We start from the raw sequence: 14,511 nt of genomic DNA on the forward strand, positions 1-14,511 counted from the left end.
TTGTCCATTTCTTGTCTCTGGGTGGGCAGTCGATAGAAACTCATCATCTGCGACTCAACCCGTTGAGATAACATGTTTTATCTCTATGTTTCACTCAAGTGCTCTGAGGTGATTGCCCTTTTATTCCCAAGTATCAGTGAAGCTTTGTTCCTATTGTTTTTAAGCACAATAATGTCAACACTTAGACCCTTCACTTGCCCTTTCCTGAGAGCTACTGCAAAGGTTCTGTTAGATCCCCTTCTGTTAATTTGCTCGTACCAGTCAGCTGCTACTTGAATGTGACACATATCTTCATGGTTGTGAGGAAGTGACTGTGGAAGCAAGTAAACACACCACAGCCCACTTGCCCCTGGCATGTTTTTTTCTTTTTCAACAGAAATCTAAAAATAAGGCAAGTTTATTTATGTAACACTTTTCAACAACAAGGCAATCCAAGGTGTCACTCATAACTATTGAAGGACTTATGAGAAAAAAACACAATCTGGAAAATTCAGAGTGGCATAGTGTATTTTGGCCTTTACCAATCTACATGAGGATAGGATTGAAGTCGTTTTTTTGACACACAGGAAGCCTCTCAAAAATGTGAAGACTGAACTGTTATGATCCCCTTTTCGGATCTCCCAGCAGCAGCATTCTGAATCAGCTGCAGATTTGTACAGACTTTCAAAAGTCCAGTTGAGGCAAAAGTAATTTATTTAATGAAATATATATATATATATATATATATATATATATATATATATAATATATATACTAAAGAGAAGAGGCCCCAGAACGGAGCCTAGTGAAACACAATCATTTTCTTACATTCTCAAATTTGTAATTACCCTGTTCTTTAGATATGACTTAAATTACTCTAGCACTGTGCTTATCACTGTGCAGGTCCTGAAGTGTTCAATATTTGAAAAATATCTTAGACATTCAAACATTTTTGGATTGATTTTTAGGTAAGATATCAAGCTAGAGTAGGCAACCTTCAGAGGTTGTACAAATTCCTTCAAAGTTCCGTAGACGATTAAATTGTATCATCATTGGTGTAAGAGGATATGATATAGACCCTATGTGGGCTAACTGACAGCTTGTCTTGTTTTCTGTATTTAGTCTGTAATGAATGAAGCAAACTCATTGCATGACATGGATGAAAGAAAGGGCACATGCCAGGCTGCAGCGGTGTGGTGTGTGGGGTATGAGGTGAGGAGCAGGACAGAAAAGCATCCTGGAAACATCGGAACAACATCCCTGTAGGTCATCAGTTTGACCTTTCAAACCTAATCTGTGACCCCATCTCTCCTCATAAGGCACTTAAGTAATTTTCTTAATTTGGTTCTGAAGTGTTTAATGAGGATATAATTGTGGGTTGACCCCCCCTCCTCCTCCCCTACACACACACACACACTCACACACACACACACACACACACACACACACACACACACACACACACACACACACACACACACACACACACTGACAAGTCCTGGTCTCAGGAGACCTGTGAAGAGAGGCAGAGCCCAGCAGGTCTGGAATTCACTGATTATCTCCAGATTTCCCCAGAGGGCTCACAGCTCGAGAATGTCTTCAGTGTTTCTATTTTCAACATGAGACATTATTCCTAAATAGAAATGTAATTGTTATTTCTGTGTCAGTCCTTAAAAGGATGTGATTTAGTTCATGTAATGTTTTGTGCGAAAGGGATGTCGGTTTTTTTTTCTAATCCTGAAAAAGTGGATCTAGAGGGAAATAGTCAAAGCCAACAGAAATTCCAGATTGTTCTGGAGGATACATTATTTTGAAACCACTTTTGAAATATGGAATTTCAAACATGTTAAATGGCTTTTGTGTAGCCTTTAAAGTCAGCAACATACTCATGTTTAGTACTATGCTGTCTCAAAGCACTTTAACACGTGCACGGTCTGGTGGAACTAAGGGAACAAGTGAGCCTGCAAAGCATTGAATTATGGCTAATTCCATGGGGCAAAGAGACAAGTAAGAGTAATGCCATTGTCACACCAAAATTCAGTCCCCATTTATCTGAGTGAAGAAGGGGTCAAGATGTATTTGCTTCCTGTTGCCCTCATGAATTGAATTTCACTGAACTTTGACCTGCAAAATAACAAGACTCACCGTTGTCCAGCCAATTTGAGAGAAAGGGTAGAGTTGTCTTTTATTTCAGTTTGTTTGTCTATATATCTCATTATATATCCCTCATGGTTTCACATGTTTTCTGCTGTATTTTTTCTTCACAGTCTGGATTTGTGAAAGATGGAGATTTCATTCTTCATGTCCTGAATGTGTTCCTGATATATATATATATATATATATATATATATATATATATATATATATATATATATATAAATATGTATAGTGTATGGGACAATGCAAGGCCACATCTGGTCCCAACACTCCCTGACATATAAATGCACAAAACATTGAGCAGTGTGAGTAGCAGCACTAGAAAAAGGACCTGGGATTCACAATAGTATGAGTTAGCAACTGCTTGCTCAGTCTCGGCCATCACTGAAGTCTCATTCAGTGTCGCCCTGTAAAAAACTGGCTGTGGGTCATAGAAGGGATTCACAGTTTTTCATGAATCAAAGATCTCCCGAAATACACAAGAATCCCCTCCATGTGTGATCACATGCATGTGTGAGTCTGTTCCGATAAACTAAGATGCCTGTTGAATGGACCCTTACGTGACATGTGACCTGAGCCTCAGGCATCCCTTAAAAAGAACACTCGTACAAAATGCTCCTTCAGCAGCAATCATGAGAGTGTAACACACATGCTCAAATGATTGGAAATGCTGCGGATGTACAAATCGCCATTGGCTCTGGCTGCTACTGAACTCTGTGCAAGTCTGAAAGGTTTGAGTTGTTTGGTGGAGGCTGGAGAGGTTGTATGATAACAGCTGATCCAGCCATACATCAAGCCTTATTCTAGCTCTGTGTTCACACTGTGTTATTATCTGAGCTCATTTTATGAGCCTTGTGATAGCAGACCAGCGGCGTGTGAAGACATTTTCTCTAATGCCTGAAAGAAAAAGTAATGGGACTCTGTCATACAAGCTTCTGTTGTTCTGAGGTGAAGGAGCTCAGCACTTAGTGGAATACATTGTTACATTTACTGCATTATCTACAATGTACCAGGTCTGTGGACAGACTTCTAATCACCACAACAGCATCGCAACTCATCATTACAACGATATGCAGTCATCAAGCTCTGGCGCTACTTCAGAATTATTCCTTGTCCTTAGTGTGTCCTCCTGAAGCAGTTCGACAAAATACTGTCACTTTTTATCGTTTGTGTGCCTGATGTTATGTGCAGAGCTTTTTATAAACAGTCTATGGTTCAGAGCGAAGTTAGAAAACTTATAGTGTTTTTTGCAAGGACTCTATGGTCAATGTTTCCCATAAAATGAAACTAGTTAGTTAGTTAGTTAGTAATAACTAGTTAGTTTTTTTGCTTGTTGTCTATTTCAGAGGTCAGTTAATCAAGAAACACAAACTTCAGACCCAAGTTAACAACTTTTCAAAATAAAAGCTCTGAAGATCAGCTCAATATATTCAACACTGCACTTCCTTGGACTCTCACAATACACATGCCAAGTGTGAAGCCAAAGGTTTCTAACCATTAAAAGGGAGTTTTTCTCCTGCCACTGTTGCTAAGTGATTGCCAATTGGGGAGTGTTGTGTGCCTTTCAATAATATAAAAAAATAATTGAGTCTGGAACGCCTCAATGTAAACGTGCCCTGAAAAAACTTCTGTTATGATTTGGTGCTATATAAATAAAATTGACTGAACTTGACTTGTAGCCTTTAATGGTGAAATATTACAGTAAAGGTTGTGGGAAACACTGTGAGTCTGGAAGTCAATATAAGGACATAGGTTCACAGGGCTGAAGGACTTCTTCTGGCTTCAGTTTTGAGCCCAGTTGTGAGATGTTTTCGTAATCATCTAAGACTTGTCTTGCATGTTTTGACTCAGACTTCTCTCGGTCTTGGCAGCAACTCCAACCTATTGCAGTGTTTCATCATAACCGAGTCCACTTGGCTCTAGGTACAGTATGCTGATTCTATTTTAGTCAGCCAGTCCAGTCTTTGGATCCAGAGTGAAATCTACTATGATGAGTAGACTGGACTACAGGCATGTTAGGTGGTGGATCTAGTGGATTATGCTCGGGCCACACTGTGCACAGCTGCTTCGCTGATCTGCTGCATCACGGAGTGTTTCTGCCACTCAGATGCTACATGAGGTTTCTGGTGTGACCACTGTGTTTTCCTCCGATGAAAGTAGCCTATGTACTCAACTCAGTGTCAGGGTATGAAGCCTTGCATCTTGAGGTCATGCAATAACAATAAAATCTTTGTTCAAACAAATAAAGGGAATTGAAACTGTAGCGAAATAATTTCCGCTGTTTATTTTTCTATGAGACATGTGTAGCACGTGGAGTAAATAGGCGAGACTTTTGAAGAGCAGAGCGGCTATTGCGCATCTCACGTGGGCGGTGTGACTGCTCTTACCTAACAACATGGGCAACAACATGAAGAGAAGGATCTTCAATTATTCACACACTCCCAGTGTAGCACAGACATTATTCCTCACAACCTGTGGTGGGTCATTGTTAACTCTAGGGAACGCAAAAGCTGTCAACATAATTTCCTGCTTCTCCTGATTGTCACTGCATCATGTAAACAAACTATGTTTATAGAATGACATGAATGCAAGTACTAGTCAGGCCCTCTTAACCTATTCTGGAGCTCAGGGTAATAGATGCAGTGTCCTTGGAATCCTCCTCAGGCCCGAGTGATTATAAACGTGATCCTGAATCACATTGTCATTCAGCAACAGAGGTGAACAGGATTCTGTATGTTAACATTGCAAACAGTTCCTTCTGTTTGCCCTCCTCTCTACACCTCTACTGCCCTTTATCATGCTGTGTGTGTGTGTGTGAGTGTGTGTGTGTGTGTGTGTGTGTGTGTGCGCGCACCCGAACAGATTTGTGTTGAGTCATGCAGGTCATCAGAAGAAATAAATATTACAAATAAACACTGTCATATATTTTAACATTTTATATTTAATTTATGCACATTTTATTAACATTTACATTAGGGTTTTTGCTCACGCACAAACACACACACACACACATATGCATACACACATCGTGACACCTACACCCATCCCTGCATGGCTTCCCCCACAACTCTCCCCTCTCCGCTCGCTGCGATCTGATTGGCTGTTGGATGGGTGAGGCACACTGCAGAGGCAGGAACGCAGAGAGGGGGGCTTCCCCCGCTTAGCAGGACTTGCACATACACACACACAACCAGCCACCCACCTACACAAACACGCACACACATACAGGGAATCCCTCCTTTTCTATTTTCAACACGTCCCGTTTTGAGTTACTCACTGCTATTCAATTATTCACAGCACAGCCGGGTTTGAATGTGCTGCACACCAGATAGGATGAAGTGGTTTTGGAGCATCTCTGATCTGGTTACTGTTCTTTCGGGTTTCACCTCATTTTACCTCTGCCAAGAGAAGTTTGGGAAATGTATCCGCCACAGTGAGATTCCCATCGGTGTGTTATTAATAGGGGGAGTCTCAGGTTTAGTGCTGATGGTCATGCATAGTTATGCCTTCACAGGGAAAGAAGACCCAAATTGGGATGCAGCTGTCGAGTGCACACGTTAGGTCAGGTTTCATGGATGCAAGTGTCTGTGTTTGCAGAACCAAACCTGGCATTAGGGAGCCCCCAGTGGAATGAGAGAGGCTCACCGGGATGGATTTCCAGTTCATGTGTGTGTATGTGTGTGTGTGTGTGTGTGTGTGTGTGTGTGTGTGTGTGTGTGTGTGTGTGTGTGTGTGTGTGTGTGTGTGTGCGTGTGTTTGTGTGTGTGGGTGTGTGTGTGTGTGATTGGAAACATACACACAATGAAGGACCGACTTTTACATCGTATTGGTGTCATTTAAGAGGGAAGACTCCAGAGGAAGGATGAAGATGTCCAATGCTCTGATCAAATAACATTGCTGAAGGTCACTGATAGCCCTGTGACACGGCACAGCAGGACAGTGGTGTCTCCTGCTGCTATCTGGAAAAAAAGCTGCCCAAGACATCACTAGAAGAACTAAATCACAACAAAAAGCAAAATATTGAGCAATCCTAAAGTTATCATTCTTTTATTCACCTAATTTCATTCATTTTGGCACGTGAGAGCAAAACAAATCGCAGATGTGGATATTTGCAATTTGCCTTTCCACCACTGAAAAACCAACTGCACCACAGCCTGACTAAGAATAACTAAACTGCAGTATGAATGGAGACATCCTTATATGGAATAGGAGCCACAGAGGCAGGGCGCTGTGGAGTTATCTCATGCCCAGCGGTCACGGATGACATCAGTGTCAGGTTGACCCTCCACTAAAAAGGCCTGGACACTCTCCCTCTGCCGCTGCATGCATGTGGTGCATGCCGGCCTACGTCAGTCCGAAAGGTCTCACTGTCAGCAGCTCGGAGGCAGCGAGTCACAAGACACGCAGAGCGGCTGCATCGTGGCTAAACTGCAAAGAGCCAGCAGCACAGCCGCGCCACAAATATTACCGTGAGGAATGTGAGGAATGATGGCGACCAGTGTGAGAGACTCGTGGGTCCTGTCAGCTCTGATAGGATCATGTGAGACATTCTGGCTCCAAGCTTGCCATTTACCACGTCTGATCACAATGTATGCGTGTGTTTGTGCGAGCGCGTGTGTGTGTAAATGTGTGTGTGTGATCCTGGTATCTTTCCATCGGCTGACAGTGGCCAGGCCATCAGTTAGATACGTATAATGATCAGCTGATTCCTTAGTCTGTATTTTTGGAAGGTGTGTTCTACTGTTTGTGTGTGTGTGTGTGTGTGTGTGTGTGTGTGTGTGTGTTCACCTCTCACCTCTCTCTCTCTCTCTCTCTCTCTCTCTCTCTCTCTCTCTCTCTCTCTCTCTCTCTCTCTCTCTCTCTCTCTCCCTCGGTGTAAAGCCTTGAATGTCTTACTCTTCTTTGCCACTGAGCACCACTGTTGTCCAAAATGACTTGACAGCCAAATTAGCAGCTCTGTGAAGATGTCTTCAGGTCGTATTGCGTGCTTGAAGCTAAATACTAACATCCGTCAATGGTGATGCCAACATGCCGATGACTAGCAGGTGATGTTTGCCACGTTCCCCAGGACACAATCTACCTGGTCCACTAAGACCGCCTCCTTCATGGGCTGCATGGACCGTGAAGGTCGAGCAGAAATGAGTTAGGATTTCCATTATTGGCCACATCAACTCGTCCCGCCCTTAATGCCAGCGTAATACTCAAGCATTGGACGTCTCTTTGCTTGCTGGCGCCATCACCTCTTTGAAAAATGGTTCATCACTGAAGAGCAATGAATCCTGGGATTGGTTGGGCCGGGAAGGATCCACCCATTGGAGCCTTAGAAATGTGAGAAGCTAGTTGTGCCGCTGGGATGCAATGCCGCCTCTGAAGGATACAACCACTGAACTGAGACACAGATAGAATGATTTTCTAATGCCATCTATTACTAAGTGTTCAAGAGTCATCATTCAATTATTATCCTGATGTTAATGAGGTCCTATTGTATGTTACACGTGTCTCTTTCAGAAGTGCAATGAACCTATATATTGACTTTTTGCACAAGTAGGCATTAGTTGATCAAAGATGAGCTGCACAGAGGGAGAGCGGGGGGGGGGGGTGTAGGATTTGTTTATGCATTATAATGACATGTGCATGCCATATGCTGAATGCATGCACAATATATGTTAATTATGCATGTTTGCTCTATATATTCTGTATATATGCCAGCTTTGTGCACTAGCTACGGGAGGATAATTGAGAATTTGTATTATTGTATTGCGCATTTTTAACAGGACTCTGTTTGCAGGGTTTATCCCCATAGTGTTTGCACCTGCACAATGAAATCCAGCCATTTGTTCTCCTATAGAGTTTCTATGAATAATTGACAAGGTAGCGAACATATTCATTTGTTAATTGAGACTTCCACCCAGTCACAGAAAGTGGTTATTAAGTCTCCCCACCGTGAGGCAAGAAAGTCAGGAAACAATATCTAAACCATGATAACAAACTGAATATTTTTAATCATCATTAACTACATTTATAATTATTTCTGTTTCTCTCAAATGTAATTGTTCATGTTTGATGGTTAAATGGAAAACCCCCAGCTGTGTGCTCTGTTACACATATCAGTGGCACGGCTGGTGAGGTGCTCCTCAGATGCATAAACCACACAAACACACCTATCTGCTCTGTTTCCATGGCTACCTGGCTATTCCATTAACCCTTCACCTGAGAGATTATCAATTGATACACATGTTTGAGGCATTTTTTTCTTCTTCATATGTATGCAAGTCCTATTGGCAAGAGCAAACAGCTTGTGAAGTATAATGCTGATGAATGTCAAATTAATAGTTTATCCCATTTGTCCTTCGAAGACAAATATCCCTCTGAAATCATTTGGAGCTCTGAGCAAACTTTACACAGCGTTTACTGTGTTTGATGTAACGTCAGAATCAAACACCCCCCTCTTGTCCTGCCCTCGTGCCTGATCTCGTCCTCTTCCGCACTGCTGCCACTTCCAGCCTCCTTCACCTCAATGTGCCCTCACTGTCCTTGACCTTTTCATCCCCCCCCCATTTGCATTCCACCCCCTCAGTGTGTCTCAATTCCCTGCCCCCTATTATCAGGCCTGGAAAATCATTTACACTTACACAAAGCTGGAGTCTTTCAATCAAATAATAATAATAATAATAAAGCCCAAATGAAGCTTTAATGTTGTGGCAGATGTGTGTATTTATTAACAGTCAAGCCATGAAGCCAGAGATATTGAATCAAAATTCAGAAAGGTCCAGAAAATGTCTTGAAGCAAAGGGTCTAGAACATCATAATGTCTAACTATCATTATGAATTAGTGCAATATATATTTTCAAATTAAAAGGGATTAAAAAGAACTACTCCAATGCAAAAGTAATGCTCTTTTCTCATATAAAGAAAAAAATACAATAAACAATAGCAGAACCTTTTAATTTATTCAACATCATATACTGTATAAATATATATATATATATATATACTATATATAAAGTATTTTACTATATTGCATCTATTAAAATAAAATACTAATTGTTTTTTTTTTTTGTATTCACACATTTATCAGTTCTGTGCTGCACGGCTTAATCTAGCTCGCTAGCGTTATCGTACACAGCCAAAGAAAAACTTTGTTTTGTTTTTTGTTTTTTCACCATCTGAGATCCACATGTATGGCAAAATGACTGCGTGGGATACAGCACTGTGGCATCTTGAAAATACCAGAGCGTGGACCCAGAAAAAGATATCACATGTCACAACTTAACAACCAAATTCCTTCTCCTTTAGTCTCTCTAGGTCTGTCCATTGACCTCAGACGGAAGGCTCATTGGAATTCACCGATTTGATTGGTTAAGTAGCAATGGGATATACATTGGATGTGTGAGTTTACCGGGTTGCTAAACCAGTAACGGAAAGGCAAAAGCAGCTGCATCAGTTAAAGCCATTTTCCCAATCACAGAGATACCCCTGTACTCAAGCGAGACCAAAGACTTCATAGGCAGCTTTGCTTACATTAGCATTTTATTTCTACTGCAAAAACGTTACCTAGAAATACGTCTGCAAGGTTTCATCCACTGCTCAGTCAAGCTCGAACCCAGATGCTGATCATAAATGAACCTGCTCCTCTCCTCTCCTCTTTCCTCCTCCCAGTGTGCCCTTGTGCTCCAGAGAGCTGAAACAAGGTTTAACAATATGCCTCATTTATTATTCAATTACAATTAACGTCAAGGAAGGATGATAGATATACTGCTGAGTTAACAAGGGCAAGTCAAGAGAGGGGGCTGCATTTTGGAGCTTTTTAAGGCCTTTTTTTTCTCTAAATTATTTCTTCAATAATTATGCTTTTTGAGTAGTGCTCGCCCTTTTTTTTTATGAAGATCAGAGGTCAGGGTCAGATAGAGAATGATGGGGGCCACCTGACATGAAGGTTAAAACCCGGGAACGGAGGATCTCCCTAAAACATATGACCTCCCATCCCCCCTCAACCCCTGCTCCACGAGGCTGTTTCCTAACTGTGATACTTCCTACATGCAATCTGTCTCTCACACACACACACACACACACACACACACACACACACACACACACAGACACACACACACACAGACACCCTTTACACCACATGCTCATCAGAGGATACAAGGGGCATTGAGGGTGAAAAGTGATGAGAGATTTGTCATGTCTGTCACTGCTCATAGAAAGACATCGTTGTTACCTGCATGATAAATGGCATGAATGTAAAGCAGTCATGGAGTTAGGTATAGTTAGTTAATTAAGACATGAACATCTGTTTGGACGTTCTTTGGACCTTTGATTGTACAGGTTTCTGTGAGGTTTACATGTGTGTGTCTCTGTGTTGATGCCCTCAACATGTTCAAGTCTAAAAAACACTTTCCAAAATATAAAACAGGACCGATGTATCATTCCACCAGCAGGTCTTTGTCAAATACTGCCTCAGTTAAAAGGTATAAGACTATGCATCAAAGCAAAGGTTTAGATTCACAAGGTGTATTTTTTTGACAAGGAAAACAGATAGCTGAAGATTATTACACTATATTATTACACTGGAAAATCAACTTTACCGCATCTATGAATTCAGGATCTATTGAGCTGTACTGTTGTCCAACTGCAGCTAGGTACATATATTTACTTATACATTTATATACACACTCATTATAGGGTTATTTTTTGTATTAATTTAATTGTCATTCACCATTTCAATAGAATAACAAATTATGAATTTTGACAGAATTCATATGTATCAGAATTCATATGTATTTCTTAAAATTTCCTTTGATATGTTTCTCTGTCTTCACTATACTGCCAGATCGAGTTAGGTCTGCGTTTGTGGAACAGCTGGGATTAAAAGCATCTTGTTTTATGGAACACCTGACTGATTTAGCATTGAACTTCTATAGCCACATTTTCTTAACCTGCATCCCAGGAGACAGGGCTCGGAAATAAGGAAATATGGAATAAAATCATACAGCATCCTGCATACTACGAATTCCAAATACAACCCCTGTGATTTTTCTCTCTCTCTGATCCCTGTTCTCCTGACTCAAACATTTTGCTGAAGGAAAATACCAGCGGGGCTAAATCTATCCAGCTCTATTATGACATTCATTACTGATGTTAACTTCTCAAGTGGTCAATTTAATATTAATAATTTTAGTAATACAGTACACGGCAACATTGGATGAAAAAGAGGAGGTTCAGAGTAGGACAGACCCAGTGAGAGCTGGCTTTTGTATTGAGGGTTTTCAGTGCACAATGTGACCAGGTGTGTGTTAACAGTGCAGTGCTGTTGTCTCTTGCGTGACAGTGTGTAACAGGTGGGCTCCACACTCGTGACTCACTGCAGGCAATAAAGAGGTGCAAACAGAAGAACAGAAACTAGGCCAGGGAGATATAAGATACTACACAGATTCAGCAAGCTGCTTTCTTTGATTAGTGAAGAGATGTAGATTAGAATGTCCTGTTTTCCACTGTCACAGCAACACATTAGATGTCAATCAATTGTATTCAGTGTAGATCTGAGTTGGTCAAATGACATGAGTGAATCACATGAAGGCTATTGCTATTGGGCAAAAAGTGCCTCTAATGTCTTTCCTCTTCAATGCCTTGAAATGCACTTTTTTTCTGATTAAGACTTATTAAAGGAATGCACTTTATTTTGCTTTGTAAAATTACATACATTTTGCCCTGGTTGTAGATGCTGTGTTGCTGGTACATTGTAGATAATGCAGTAAATGTAACAATGTGTTCCACTAAGTGCTGAGCTCCTTCACCTCAGAACAACAGAAGCTTGTATGACAGAGTCCCATTACTATTTCTTTCAGGCATTAGAGAAAATGTCTTCACACGCCGCTGGTCTGCTATCACAAGGCTCATAAAATGAGCTCAGATAATAACACAGTGTGAACGCAGAACAAGAATAAGGCTTGATGTATGGCTGAATCAGCTGTTATCATACAACCTCTCCAGCCTCCACCAAACAACTCAAACCTTTCAGACTTGCACAGCGTTCAGAAGCAGCCAGAGCCAATGGCGATTTGTAAATCCGCAGCATTTCCAATCATTTGAGCATGTCTGTTACACTCTCATGATTGCTGCTGAAGGAGCATTTTGTACGAGTGTTCTTTTACAGGGGTGCCTGAGGCTCAGGTCACATGTCACGGAAGGGTCCATCTTAATTCATCTGATGATGCTTCTGTAGCTTGACTCGTGCGAACAGACTCACACGTGTATGTGAACACATGGAGATGATTCTTGTGTCTTTCAGGAGATCTTTGCTTCATCAAATAACTTTGATTCTCTTTGTGCTCGTGTTTCACTTAAATTACCCAAAGACAGTTTTATACAGGGTGACCCTGAAGTAGCCACAATGACTTCACTGATGGTCGAGACTAGGACACAGAGCAGTGCGCTGCTATCTCAGTCTATGGTGTAGTCTAATTTCATGTTTTTACCAGTGATGCATTCTGCCAGCAGTTAGTCGACTTGCTGTAATTCTTTTTCTAACTGAGAGCTATTATCTCTGTCAGGAATCAAACAATTAAATTCATCCCAATTGACGACTCATAATTACTGTTTGGTAAACATGAAATGAACATAGGCAATAGATTTTTTAACTTAAATAATACCAGAGCAGGAGGGTCCTTTTCTTTCTTCAAGAACCTCTTGAAGGCTCATCTCTCCCAAGAGCCCCCGGTTCTAACAATGACCCTATAGTAGTTATTATCATGGAATCTTTATTAAAAATAAAAGACATATTTCATACAATAATTGTATAATAGTTGAATATTCCTGAGCTATTGATGTTTGAATTTGTGAAGCATGTAACAAACAGTTCATATTTATCATATATTTTCATCAAACATTTAGTAGATGGTTCCTTTCTTTGTCTATGTCTTTCTCTCTCTCTCTTACACACACCCACCCACCCACCCACACACACATTAGCCCCCACCTCAAGCCCCCCAGCAAGACCCTTGGCTGATCCACAGACATTGTTAGCATCATTGAGAAGGCGGGCCTTGCACACACACTCATGGGTTCAACGGGGGCGTTCTAAGGAGGGGCACGAGGGGGGCTTGATGTGAGCCTTTTAGGGGCCATGTGGGGGGAGAGAGAAGACTGTTCCCACTGGCAAATATCTGGGGGTATATTCCTAGAGTGCGAATGGCTGGGTGTGTACATGCGTGCGAGTGTGTGTCTGTGTGTGTGTGTGTGTGTGTGCATGTGTCTGTGTGTGTGTGTGTCTTGCCTGGTCAGCAGCAGCGTCCTTTGGGGGCCGGATGACTAACCACCGCAGGGTTAACAAGGCAGCAAACCACCAACTGCATGCTACCAGCAAAGGGTGGAAGGTCACAGTGCAAAAGTGTACTCTCGTGTGTGTATGTGTTTACATGTCAGTCGTTGTTTGTGCCGTGTAGGTTGTTCTTGTGTGATTTTTGAACAGCTCACACCATAAGCTGGGATCGGTACAAAGACATGCTGATTCTTCATCCTCCTCGTCAGTTCAGCCACACCCTGACTTGCACACCCCCTCTCTCCACCCCTACTAATTCCCCATCTTTCAACCATCCATTGAAGTGAATAGATGTGGACATATGCATATATATATAGAAACACTCACACAGAGGCATTTCATTACTCGTTCCCCAAGCTCATTACCACATGGGGATTAACTATCAGAGAGCTACATGATGGAGAGCAGATCTGGGGTGGGCAGCAGCGTGCAAATCCACGGCGCTCCCACATCATCATTAGCATGCCACTCAGGCAAGAGAAACACAAGCACGTGTGTGTTTAGTCCTATCCAGCAGATTTCCATTCTGAAGGTACACACATTAATACTTAGCCGTGTGGTTTCCAGCCCAATTACAAAGTCATAAATTCATGCATGAAAAAGTCAATGAGGCAGGCAACCAGAAATTAATCATTTGCAGATTTTAAAATGTTATCTTTGATCAGTTGAGATGCTGTAATTGGATTTATTGTGCGAGGGGGTGGGGGAGGGTGTTGTTGCTTTCTCGTGGGGCTGCTTCTTAGAAATGTACCATTTTAAATATGAATGTGGGAATTATTTTTGCACAAAGAGGATGATGAAAATAAATAATCTGTGAATCATTGCCTGAATCTGGAGGAAAGCAAGATTATAAACCCTTGAAATTGTTTGCGATGCCGCCTTCTGTCACACAGATTAAAGGACCAGCATGTAGGATTTAGTGTCACCTACTGGTGAAGTTTCACATTGCAGGCCCATAAGAGAATCTATTGTGGCCGTCCCATGTGTGGTTAAATGAAATGCAAAAGGCCCATTCTAGAAACAGTGGGGTTTTTTTTAATTTTGGGCTACAG

The sequence above is a fragment of the Limanda limanda genome, chromosome 7 (assembly GCF_963576545.1).
Source record: "Limanda limanda chromosome 7, fLimLim1.1, whole genome shotgun sequence".
NCBI classification, from domain to species: Eukaryota; Metazoa; Chordata; class Actinopteri; order Pleuronectiformes; family Pleuronectidae; genus Limanda; species Limanda limanda.